The 12019-nt window shown below is 43.7% G+C and overlaps 1 long non-coding RNA gene across 1 annotated transcript; it reads left to right on the top strand.

Moving 5' to 3' along the window:
• Positions 1 to 3145: 3145 nt before the first annotated feature.
• On the top strand, positions 3146 to 5632 carry LOC148673890 (uncharacterized). The gene is made up of 3 exons (XR_015932658.1): positions 3146 to 3359; positions 4852 to 4890; positions 5565 to 5632. It is a non-coding gene; the product is annotated as an uncharacterized LOC148673890 (long non-coding RNA).
• Positions 5633 to 12019: the final 6387 nt, after the last annotated feature.

The following is a 12019-nucleotide window of genomic DNA, read 5'->3' as shown; positions in this document are numbered from 1 at the left end:
TAAATGAACTGATAGATGACCAAACAGCACTGTAATACCATATCTGATAATGCTCTCGATTACAGCACGGTAAAATAGTAGCATTATTTCCCGTCGAACCCCAAACACTCTTAGTCTTCGCAGGAAATATAAGCCCTGCTGAACTTTGGAGCAAACACTCTCAACACGAGTAGTCCAGCACAGTAGTCCAGCACAGGTTACTGTCTATTAGTACTTACACCTAAGTACTAATATGAATCAACGTGGGTGATAAATTCATTGTGGATTACTACATGCATGTGATCACCAACTGCTCTGGGATCAAAAACTATTTCTTTTGTTTTTTTAACATTCAGAATGTTGTTGTCACACACAAAAAGTGATCCTCTGCCACCAACACCACCCCATACTGCATGCTGCCCAGTATAGAAGAGAACCCACTACTGTGAGATTACGAGTCTCATGCTCTATGGAGAGAAACTCAATAATTGGGTTAGATAACACCTACCTTTTCTAAATTCATATTGACTATATCCTAGGACATTATTTCCATTTAAGGGATCCGCTAGTTAGTTCTAACAATTGTTCCTATTATCTTATATGTAAAAGAGGTGAATCATTTTGCTCTACAGTACAGTATGTATTCAATTTCATATTGTGTTTCAAATATGCTTCAAATGTAATACATTCTTCATAAGAAATGAAGAAACTAGGAGGATATTGTAATGATTCTGGAGTACGGTGTGTCTGTCGCTTCTTGGTGTGCAGTGAGCGAGGGAACAAATGATCGAGGCTCGCCGTGTACACAGGATACCACAGTGCTTTTGACCTCAACTCCTTGCTTGACAGATGGAGAGTAAGATGTGCTACTGTTACCCCAAACAAAACCATGGCAACGCTCGGCTGCCATGGCAACATCCTTTTGATTCCTATTATGTGCTTCATTTTCTGGAGCGGCTAAACACACTGATGCTACTTGGTGCTGCACGTGATGTGATGCCTGTCATGTCTGTCAGAGGTGTCTCGTGAAGGTTCCTCAGGCTCTGCTGTGAACCGCAATCACAACCACATCAGAGAGGTTTCAAACAAGAACCCATAAGACCCCTCCAGTTCTTTTGGCTGCTACTAGCTAATTGATCCATGAATCTCATCCAGCCATTTATTGAAAGAAGACAAGAGGTCTTAAACAGCATGGCCTGGTGCCTGGTTCCAGACTGTCACAAACCTTAATGTAAGAAAATATCTCCTTTTCCTGGTTTTTAAATACACTTCCATGCAGTTTTCAGTGGTGTCCTCTGCTTTGTGTTTAATTCAAAGTCAATGGTTCAGCACCTTTGATGATTTTGGATACTTCAAACAGGTCTTCATTTAGTCTTCTCTATTTTATGACCTACTGGTTTATTATTACCAGTTTCAGTTGTGTCACCCTTTCCACGGATGGGGAATCTCTGCCAGTTTTCCAATTATTTCGTATTGTCAGGGTGAGACGGCTGGAAGACTTTTGATAAAGGCTTAGGAATAACATCTGCTGTTCTCCCAAGCACAGCTGGTGCTGCACCACTCCAGCAGGAATAAGAGTGAGACAGCAGACCCGGGCTGTACTTCTCCACTCTCTCCTCAACCCGTTTAATTGCACTCTTGCTCCCTACAACCATGACTGTTGCTGGTCTCCTTGAGACTGTAACTAAAGCAAGTCACGAAGAAGAGGCTTTTAGCATCAAAACCCCTTCAGCTTTGGAGCTTTCGCAGTGTAATAAAAAGGCTTGGAAGGTCTTTCCCGATGTGAGTGCAGAAGTGTTACACTGAAAGTGCGCAGCAGGTCAGGGCAGAGCCTGCAGGGACACTCCAGAACCTCGCAGAGCCGGAGAAGAGCTCGCAGAGGGAAGACTCTGAGGGTAAGACTCAGGTGTTGTAAATATGAGTGTCCTGCTGAGTCTGTATGTCTGTCCTGGGACAGAAGACCATCTCTTGAGTAATCTCTTACTACACCACGCAGGCTGCAGGGATGGTACACACTGAAAAGGCATGGTGTCGCCCATGACAAACCAATGAAAGAAACTGTCTTTCAAGGAAGGTAGTGTCATGAGTGGTATAAAGACCTTTGCAGGTCGGGTAGCGAACATATCCAATAGAGAAAGATGAGTCGGCAGGCAGTGTCGAAATCCAGGAGGCTGAAGAGAGGGTTCGCAAAAGGTTTAGAGGGTGATGAGCTCAGGAAAACAGCAGACTGTTCAATACCAAGTAGTGAAGTGATGGTTGAGGAGGTTTAAATCGAAGGTATGGTGAGGAGCGAGAGACATGATAGGGTGATTCGATCGTGCGCTGTCGTTTTCGGGAATTGGCTCGGGCTGGTGTCTGACTGGCTAAGGTCGTAGGAATACGTCGGCGTTTGTCAGAATTAGGTGACTGATTATGTGTGAGTGTGACAGGTAGGATGAGATTCTGGGATCAGCTAGCTCTTGGGTGCAAATGGAGAAAACTGGACAAAAATGGCACCTCTCATTTGCTGCCTTATGGATGTTGTGTTCTTACCACAGCATGTTTTACACAGCAACAGGCCAAAACAGAAAAACAAACTGATACAATGAGATACTGGCAACTGCCACATCAATGCAGAGGAAGGGAGTGTGGTCAGACAGTGACAAGCACTTCACTAATTCAGGAGCAGTGCTTTCAATCTGAGCACAAATCTCAGTAACTGCCCAACTACTGTATATACTTGTTCAGAAATGGGTAATAATAACAAAAGTTCTGTAGTATTAAGAAAAAAACAATAAAATGCAATGAATGGAGAGTATTGCCTTTCCTATTTATATGATTTACTATGCTCTCAGACAAAAGAAATATCAAAAGTTTCATATGTGTGAAAAGGAAGTGGTGCTTCACCTGCAGTGCATGTCAGTGGCGTTGCCGTGCTGTGTGTGTGTCAGTGGTGTCGATGTGCTGTGTGTGTCAGTGGCGTTGCCGTGCTGTGTGTGTGTCAGTGGTGTCGATGTGCTGTGTGTGTCAGTGGTGTCAACGTGCTGTGTGTGTGTCAGTGGTGTTGCCATGCTGTGTGTGTGTCAGTGGTGTCGATGTGCTGTGTGTGTCAGTGGTGTCAACGTGCTGTGTGTGTGTGTCAGTGGTGTTGCCATGCTGTGTGTGTCAGTGGTGTCAACTTGCTGTGTGTGTGTCAGTGGTGTTGCCATGCTGTGTGTGTCAGTGGTGTTGCACTGCTCTGTGTGTCAGTGGAACAGCTCTGCTGTGTGTGTCAGTGGTATCGCCCTGCTCTGTGTATCAGTGCAGTGGTGCAGTTCTCTTGCCTGTGTCAGAGGTGAGGCAGTCTTTTGAAATTCCAGTCTGCACCAGGATGCTGAGGACTGTCTTTATTTTGTTGCTCTGTAAGTTCTGTTTTTTCAGCTAAAGCTCATTTGAATTCAGTTTTTCTTCAAGCTAATGAAATAGGAAGCTTACAAATCTGGACCAAAACCCAGTTATAAAGAAAAAAACAATACTGAATTCCAGAAAACTTGTCAGCATATTTAAAAAATGTTTGAAAAACAGGTGTTTTCAAATTTACTCCAAATCTGCTTTCCCGGATGAGAATTAGATTAGCATTATGAAATGTCTTCATAGCAAGTGCAGCTGTGTAAAACCATCTGAAGCTCTGTTGGGCTATTTAAAAGTTAAATGATGAACAAAACTAGGAAGTTAAGAGCACCTTACAATTGAAAAGAAAAAAAGAAAGAGCAGTTAATGTCGGATGTGTGTAGGACTTGCAGAATGATTAAGAATTTGTTGTCTGTGGCTCCTCTGACTGTGCTTTTATGGTCCTCTCAGTAGGAATGTTAAACAAGAAACAATTATATTCAGTTTTTAAGTACCCTGGCAGGCTGTGTGCTGTGTGGTGCTCACCTCTGTCAAGTGTGAAGTGTAGAATATGATTTGTACATGAGCTATATATCTATGCACTATATCTCATCAGCACCTAAGTGCATTTTTTATTCAAAGGTCCGTGCAGTCATTTTAAATTTCAGTTAATTTACGGCCAAAGTTTTTCTTCATCTAGACTGATTTTAAAGTCTTTTGTCTGATGACCCAGAGGACATGTGAATATGTGTTTTGGCAGTATAAGACTGAAATCAAATTCCAAGATGTTAAAGAATGTTGTCTGAAGGCTAAATGCAAATAAGACTGGACTGACAGTAGAGTCCTGAGGGACGTTAACAGTGTGAGAAAGAGATTTAACTAAAGAGAGAAAATGACATCAATCAGTGTTTTAAACCAAGACAAAACTGCAGCAGAAAGACCAACTCGCTGATAAGAATGAAAAAAAATACCTGAACTTGTCTGAAGGGTAGAGCTGGAATTTCCCTGAGTTTTATTAGATAATTTCCAACATCTGACCTGATGCTTCTCAAACTGGCTGAATTGTTTAACCTACAGAACTGCAATGACAGGTTTGTGACCAATGAGTGTCATGTAAAAATGAAATGACTTTTATAAATCAAGGAATCTGACTGCCTTGCTTGTTGTTTGCATTTAGATTAATTGTAAATTTAAAACCCTGCTGTTAATATGATATTTACACATTACAGACACCTCTGATATTTCTGTCTTTTTAAGTGTCTTACGTAAAGTGTGATTTGCCCACTTCTGAAGAAGGTCTTTGGGCTGGGATGTCAGACTTTTTTAAAAATGTGGAACAATATATTGAAATCTTTTAACCTCATTCTAGGACATTTTTTGCTCACTTTGTATCTTTGCTGCTGACTTTGCACAAGTTGGGTTTTCCAGTTGTTTATGCTGACTTCTCCATATCTGACATTGCTTCAATTAACAAATTAATTCATTGAGCAAATTGATTTTCTTTTTCTCCTTCTCTGCTTGCAGGCAAGTGTTTGGGAATTCTGAATGTGATCACGGTAGCAGGTAGGTACTTTTATTACACAACACAGAATCCTGCAGTGTGTGGGTCACCAAGTCTGAAGTGTCACAGGTCTCCTCTCTTGCTCTCTAAAAGCTGCAGGATTCAAATGCTGCTGTTATCAGATTTCAGTAGGTCTGAGGACGACTGCAGCTGCTCTTCACAGCCATGCTCAGACCTGTGTGGACACTGGTGCCCCATCAAGGGCTTTTCAAGGGGCACAGGGTGGAACAGCTCTGTTTGATAAGGAAAAGCATCATCACCTCCACCCTCCTGATCTCAGGGAAGGGGCTGTATGAGAGGGATGTCTCTGGGTCCCCAGTCCTCCAGCCAGTCTCAGAAATACAAGGGAGGAGTCCGTGTGGAGTCCAGCCTGAGTGCCTCAAGCGCCTTTCACACTGGCAGCTGCCCAGCCCACTGCTGCCCTCTACACTTTTAATATCATGTTACTTTCATCTTTTCTTTTTAATCAAAATTAGACAAAATATTATTTCCCAGTTATTTTTTCTGGCTCTTCCGGGAGCCGTCTACGGGCAGGGCAGCGGTCCTGTCCTGCTGGGTGGGGTCGGGTGCTCCGGGGACGAGGCTGTGCTCTCAGACTGTCCGTCTGCAGGCTGGGGGAGGCAGAGCTGCAGCCAGGGGCTGGACTCCTTTTCTGTGTTTTTTCTTATTTTAACAGGAGTTATTCAGAAGCCCAGCCTGTCCCTGCTGTCCCCTCACCCTGCCTTCAGTCCTGGAGAAGACGTCTCTTTCAGCTGCTTTCCAGGCTCCACACCAGCATTGGCTTTGACTTGTACAGGAGCAGTGCAGGGAGCCCCACTGTGACCCGGACACAGACCACAGTGGAGCTGAGGGTGTCTGACCTGGACTCCTCACACCAGGGCAGCTACAGCTGTCAGTACAGAGTCCAGGGAAGAGGGCAGACCTTCAGCTCTCCTCGCAGCGACTCCATAGACATCATAGTGGGTGAGTTGAGCAGGAGACTCTCTTTTGTGCTGACGTGTAGTTTTAAAACTGGAAACTTTCGTGGACCAGTCCCTTCTCTTCTCATGAGGATGACCTCATTCTAGGGTGTTGTGCTGCTTTTGCCAAAAATATGTATTGCAACATATAATGACCTTTCAGTTTAAAGATTAGAGGAAGCATGTTTTATAGTTTTAGTCATCATGGTATAATACTTTGTCAACATGCTTCAGAGTGTACTGCACAATCACAAGTCATTCTGAAACAAGTCCAGATAATGACAATATATACACTTGTGAGCTCATGTATAAAACTATTTCTTTTATATTGTTCTTAAATTCTGTTCTTTATCATAAATGTTGGAAAAAAGCAACTTTATAGGACATATTCAGCAGGGAATTATACCTAAAAAAGATAATACTTCCACCCACACTTCAATCCGTGGATGTTCTCCTCTGCAGATCCTCTTTGAATTCTGCTGAAAGCTTTCTCTACATTTCTGACTGATTTAAGTCATTCAAATTTAACTTGCACTCATCTTGCCAGAAGAGCATGTTGCATATTTTCCTCCAGCTGCCCAGACTGACAAAGGGCTTCTTTCTAAATGTATAACTCCTGAATCTCTTCTGCGCTGTTCTGCGGCAGTGGCTCCCAACCCTGGTCCTGGAGGAACACAATGTCTCTATAGCTATTGTGCGAACTGATAACTTTATTTAACTTGTTTCTTTGATCAGCCCTGTGTGTCAGAAATACCCAGGAACTGAGGGTACTGTCTCCCACACCTTCAGCACACAGGACTGTACACAGCCTCTCCTTAACTAGCTTGTCCATATTTCTGATTAAGGTGCTCTTACTACTTGATCGATTTGTGATGCTCAGAAACAGATGGCATGACAACACTATATCACATAACACCATAAGTAGTGTTTCTCTTTTTGCAGAGGTCCACTCTATTACATTTCATGTAACACATAACATAAATGAGAGCATTTCTGAAACTCAGAAGTAAGTACAGGTTTGATTTACATTACAAATCCCATTTGAACGCAAATTTACATACAGTACATGCCCCATAATGAACTCCTACAACCATCAAGAATACAGCGGGTGCAAAAACTGAAAGGCACACTGTTCCTCCAGGATAGAACCACTGTTCTATAGCATTGTGTTGTGACTCTTCTGGAAAGAGATGGATTTAAGTTTTAAAGTGTAAAATCTGAAGTTAAAAGCGTGTAGAAGAGTTTTCCCTTGATCACCCCAGGTGTAAAGATCTAGCTGCAACATTCACTCTCCCTTCAGCCTTGAGCTGCCCTCTTCATCTTCCACCCACAGGCACTCCTCCTGCATCCCTTGACCTTTGCCCTCTATTATAGTAACATCCAGCCTCTTATTCTGCTTATGAACTTCAGCCCAGAATCACCATCAGCGAACCCGATGGAGAGGTGACCCTAGGCAACAGCTTCACCATCACTTGCTCTGTTAAGGTGGTGCCTTTCACCTGCAGATCAATGGAATGGCTGTTCAGTCAGAGAGCACCTACAGTGGCTCCGTCACCTTCTCGGTTCCTGCTGCACAGTATTCCCACATGGGGAATTACACCTGCAGCTATGAGGCTGAAGTGTTCAATCGGACGTTTGTCTCACCTTCAAGTGCTTTGATGCCCCTAACTGTAAGAGAGGTAAGGAATCAGAATGGCTGAAAATGCTTTGTTGTGTTGTGCATGAAAAGAAAATTGTTCTGAGAATTTAAAGCATTTTCACTTTCCTTTTTAATTTCCAGTGATAGAGGAGGCTGCATTGGACTGTATTTTTACATTCATTGGGATCTTCACAAACTGCTCATGACATGAAATTATAATACTTTGCAATATGTAAGCAAACATTTTTGCAAATGAACAACAATTTTAGTAAGCCCTTATAATATTGAAGTGTTCCCTACTGAGAATGACATTCCATTTCTAATTCATGAGCGCATATGTTTTCTATCAAGCCCTCCAATCCTTTATTCATAGATAAACCTCCTAACACTGTTGATATGAATGTCAGTGCTTCAGAGCGATATCACCACCCACTGCTCTTAGCTTTCCACGGATTCTGTGGAGAAGAGCCTGAGGTTCAGAACGAGTTCCTGGGATCCACCATTAGGATTTCTCTTTCACTCTAGAGTCCCTGCTGAAGCCTATAGTCCTGGGGGTGATGTTAGTGGTGCTGTTGCTGTTGATCCTTTTCATCCTCTTCCTGCTGTGTAACAAAAAGAAGAGAAAGCAAGAGAAGGGAGCCACTGCAGCTTGTGAGTACCAGTCCTCCAGAATCTACGTGCTCCAGCATTGACCTGCTCTGAGTGACATCATCCCCTCCCCTTGGGATGAATCGGGATGAATCGAAACAGCCTCCCCTAGTTTGTAAGCTTTCTAATGTGCAGTGCAGTGACCTCAGATTGCTCCTGAGAGTCAGTGAGTCTCTCAGGGCCTGTGTGCTGCTATCCAGGAGTTCTTCTTCAGCATGTCCAACCTAAACTGCTACATTCATGTTTGTGCTTTCATGTTCAGTTTCTTGTTGTTTCTGCATGAGTCGCATCAATGTTCACTCTATGATGCTTTAGAGGTGCTCCAGACACCCATTATAAATGTATCCATTGCTCCATTTAGGAATTTAAGCAAGTTATTCTGCACACTGCCTGGCAGAACATTAAAACTATGGCCACAGTCAATATCAATGAGGGTCTCAAATTTATCCTAGTAGATGGAATAAGTGGACAGGCTCTACCTGATTAGTTAAATTTAAGTTTTTAATTCATTTTCGAAAAGTATAGTTTCTCCACTCAACTCAATTATTTCTGACAGTTATTTACAGCAGGAAAAACACTGCAAATATCAGCTCGTACAGTTGCAAACCATTTTAAAAAGATTCAGGTCAACAAGGCAGCAGGTCTAGATGGAATATGTGGCAGAACACTAAAGTATTGTGTGGAAGAACTGAGTGGAGTTTTAAAATTTAAATTGGTGCCTCTATGTAGTCTGTCAATGTAATAAAGTTTTTGTAAACTTTGCATACATCTTTTTAATATTTTGAATGTGCAAATGCAATAATAAAAAAAGGCAAAATGTATTATTATTTTTCTTAGTAATGTTATTAAAAGTTATTGTCACGATTGTAGTCCCTCCTCTTTAAGGGCGCTCTGGCTCTTTTCACTTTGGATAAAATTCTGTGCACCTGTCCCTTGTTCCAGCCTCCTTCCCATCTCCCTTAAAAGCCAGATACTCAGTCAGTTCCAGGCTCTGCATCTGATTCCCATATCATGCGAACCCGGGTCCTGATGCATCTGGCTCCGTCATGTTTTTAAGTCTCTGTTCCTGTTCCCCTTGCCGGTTCCGACCCGGTTCCTGTTTTTAATCCTTCGTCGTGGATGGATCACCTGGCCATGGACTTTTGCCCGTTTCTTGGATTCGCCTACGGATGTATTCTTTGGGTTGTTGGATCGGCCACACCTTCCCCATACACCTGCACACCATGGACACGCCCCCTGTCTCCAGTCCAGTCTCCTGCATGACTCTTTCCCCAGTGTTTCCTCACTACTTCGGATTGTATCGTCCACATAGGGTCTGGAAAGAACTCTTCCGTTACAGTTATTTTAAGCTATTCTGCAAACCCCATAATGTCTGGGTGTTTTTTATATCAGTCTTCTTCAGCACTTTCGTAGCCGGCTCCTCTGACTTGATTCTGTAAAGCACCTTTCAGGACAGTGAACCGTGACTGGTTGGATAGGAGATCTTAGATGTTTGTGTTTGACATGAGGGATTGTGTTAGTGTGTCTTGAAGTAAAGCTGGTCTCTGCTTTACAAACAGCACCTGTGGGCATTGGGAATAAGATGTTTCTCAGCCACACAAAGCCATGAAGCCGTGGCTCTGAGCATAGACCACAATCACACGGACCCACTGGTGCCATGCAGTGGGACAACAGCACCTCCTCCAGTCTCTGTCAGGTGTACAGAGAAAAATGACCAATGACCAATAAGGAATATGACCAATGAATTATAGTGTTGTCAAAGCAGATACAATTAACACATTTACATTACATACTGTACATATTGATAGACAGGCTCACTGTCTCTTCCTCAGGCTGGGACAGGAGATCAGATCAGAGCAGATCACTTTATTACCCATATACAATTTCTTGTATTAGGAATTTGTCTTTTCGCATACCACAACTTGCTTCCCATAAGACAGAAAGACAGGGAGAGAAGCTTGGTGTCAGAGTGCAGGGTCAGCCATTTATACAGTGGCCCTTGAGCAGTTGAGGTTAAGGGTCTTGCTCAGGGGCCCAATGGAGTAGGATTCCTCTGCCAGCCACGGGAGACGAACCGGCAACCTTCCACCCATAGGCACAGATCCACACACACTGTATTATTATTATTGAGAGACAGGCTCACTGTCTGTTCCTCAGGCTGGGACAGGAGATCACACACTGTATTATTATTATTGAGAGACAGGCTCACTGTCTGTTCCTCAGGCTGGGACAGGAGATCACACACTGTATTATTATTATTGAGAGACAGGCTCACTGTCTGTTCCTCAGGCTGGGACAGGAGATCACACACTGTATTATTATTATTGAGAGACAGGCTCACTGTCTGTTCCTCAGGCTGGGACAGGAGATCACACACTGTATTATTATTATTGAGAGACAGGCTCACTGTCTGTTCCTCAGGCTGGGACAGGAGATCACACACTGTATTATTATTATTGAGAGACAGGCTCACTGTCTGTTCCTCAGGCTGGGACAGGTGATCACACACTGTATTATTATTACTAAGAAACAGGCTCACTGTTCCTCGGGCTGGGACAGGAGATCACCCACTGGGTTGGGCTCCAGCTCTATTGAGTTTCTTTCCCCCATAGGATTGGAAGCTGTTCTGATTCTGGCAGATTTCTCACAGTGCACCAGAAGGCCTGGGACGCGAGGCGATGTGATGGGCTAGACAGGACACCAGGACATTGCAGGGCACACACGTGTGTAATCACTCACACACAAGGGCAGGCATTTAGAGATCCCAGTTTACCTGGTCAGCGTGTCTTTGAACATGAGAGGAAACAGGATTATCTAGACAAAACCTGCAGGGAGAACAACAGGAGGCACAGTCGAAGTGTGAGGCCACAGCACTCAATGGCACAAGGAAACATGTGAAAAACTCAATAAGTGGGCACAAGTGTAGATCCCAGTCTGCCTGATCTCCGTGGTCCTCCAGGAGCAGCCCCACACAGCTGGCGATCCTGCCTGTCTGTGGTGCCGAGTCTCTCTTCGGTTAAGGCCTGTAGGCAATGAGGAATCAGTGCTGCTGCTCCTTATTCCTCCCAGGATGCACCCTACTCCTGCCATACCCCTGCACGTTCATCCTGGCTGAGCCAGTGTCTACAGCAACTGCTTCTGCTTTTCACAGAGCACTGTGGCTCAGGATCCGACCCTGATGACCCAGCAGGGCATTGGGCCACAGCTGGTGCTGAGGAAGCAGCTCTGGGTATATGTAAATATTTTATGATATGTCTTTGTTGTAAATGTCTGTAACATGTCTGTAGATTTTATTTTATTTTGTTTTTGTTTTGTTTCATGTTAATTTAATTTTTATTTTCTTTGGCCACACTGATTGTACTCATCAGTCATGCCAATAAAGCACCTTATAAAGCAATTTAATTGAGTAGGCACAGGTAGATGTACAGAAAAAAAAGTGTATCCCAGCTACACATATACAGTACGTAAACATACATATAGGGAGACAGACTGTTCCGCAGGCTGGGACAGGAGATCACATAATGATCTGCCAGTTGAACTCAGTTCCCTCCTCCCTCTCCCAGTAGGATAGGGACCCGTTGTGATTCTGGAAGATTGGGGAATTCTGGGATTCGATTTCTGAATTTAGGGAAGAATGTTTCTCTAATCCCAGAAAATCTGTCACAGTACAGTAGGAAGTGCACCTCTGTCTCTATCTCTCCCCGCTGGCAGTGGGAGTACAGTTTGTCCTCTTTCACCCGACGCGATTCGAACGTCAGGCGCCAGACGACAGAGGGAAAGGTCGTCTTCCCGCCTCCATAACTAAAAAGCCAAATAGGAAAGGCTTTAAAGACATACACGGTCGTGTAACTGACAGTTTGAGGAAGCCTATAGTTTAAATTTCGC

This window comes from Lepisosteus platostomus, chromosome 3, assembly GCF_059453375.1.
Source record: "Lepisosteus platostomus isolate fLepPlt1 chromosome 3, fLepPlt1.hap1, whole genome shotgun sequence".
Taxonomy (NCBI): domain Eukaryota; kingdom Metazoa; phylum Chordata; class Actinopteri; order Semionotiformes; family Lepisosteidae; genus Lepisosteus; species Lepisosteus platostomus.
Note: the sequence above shows the minus strand (reverse complement) of the source record. Positions and strands in the feature narration are given on the sequence as shown.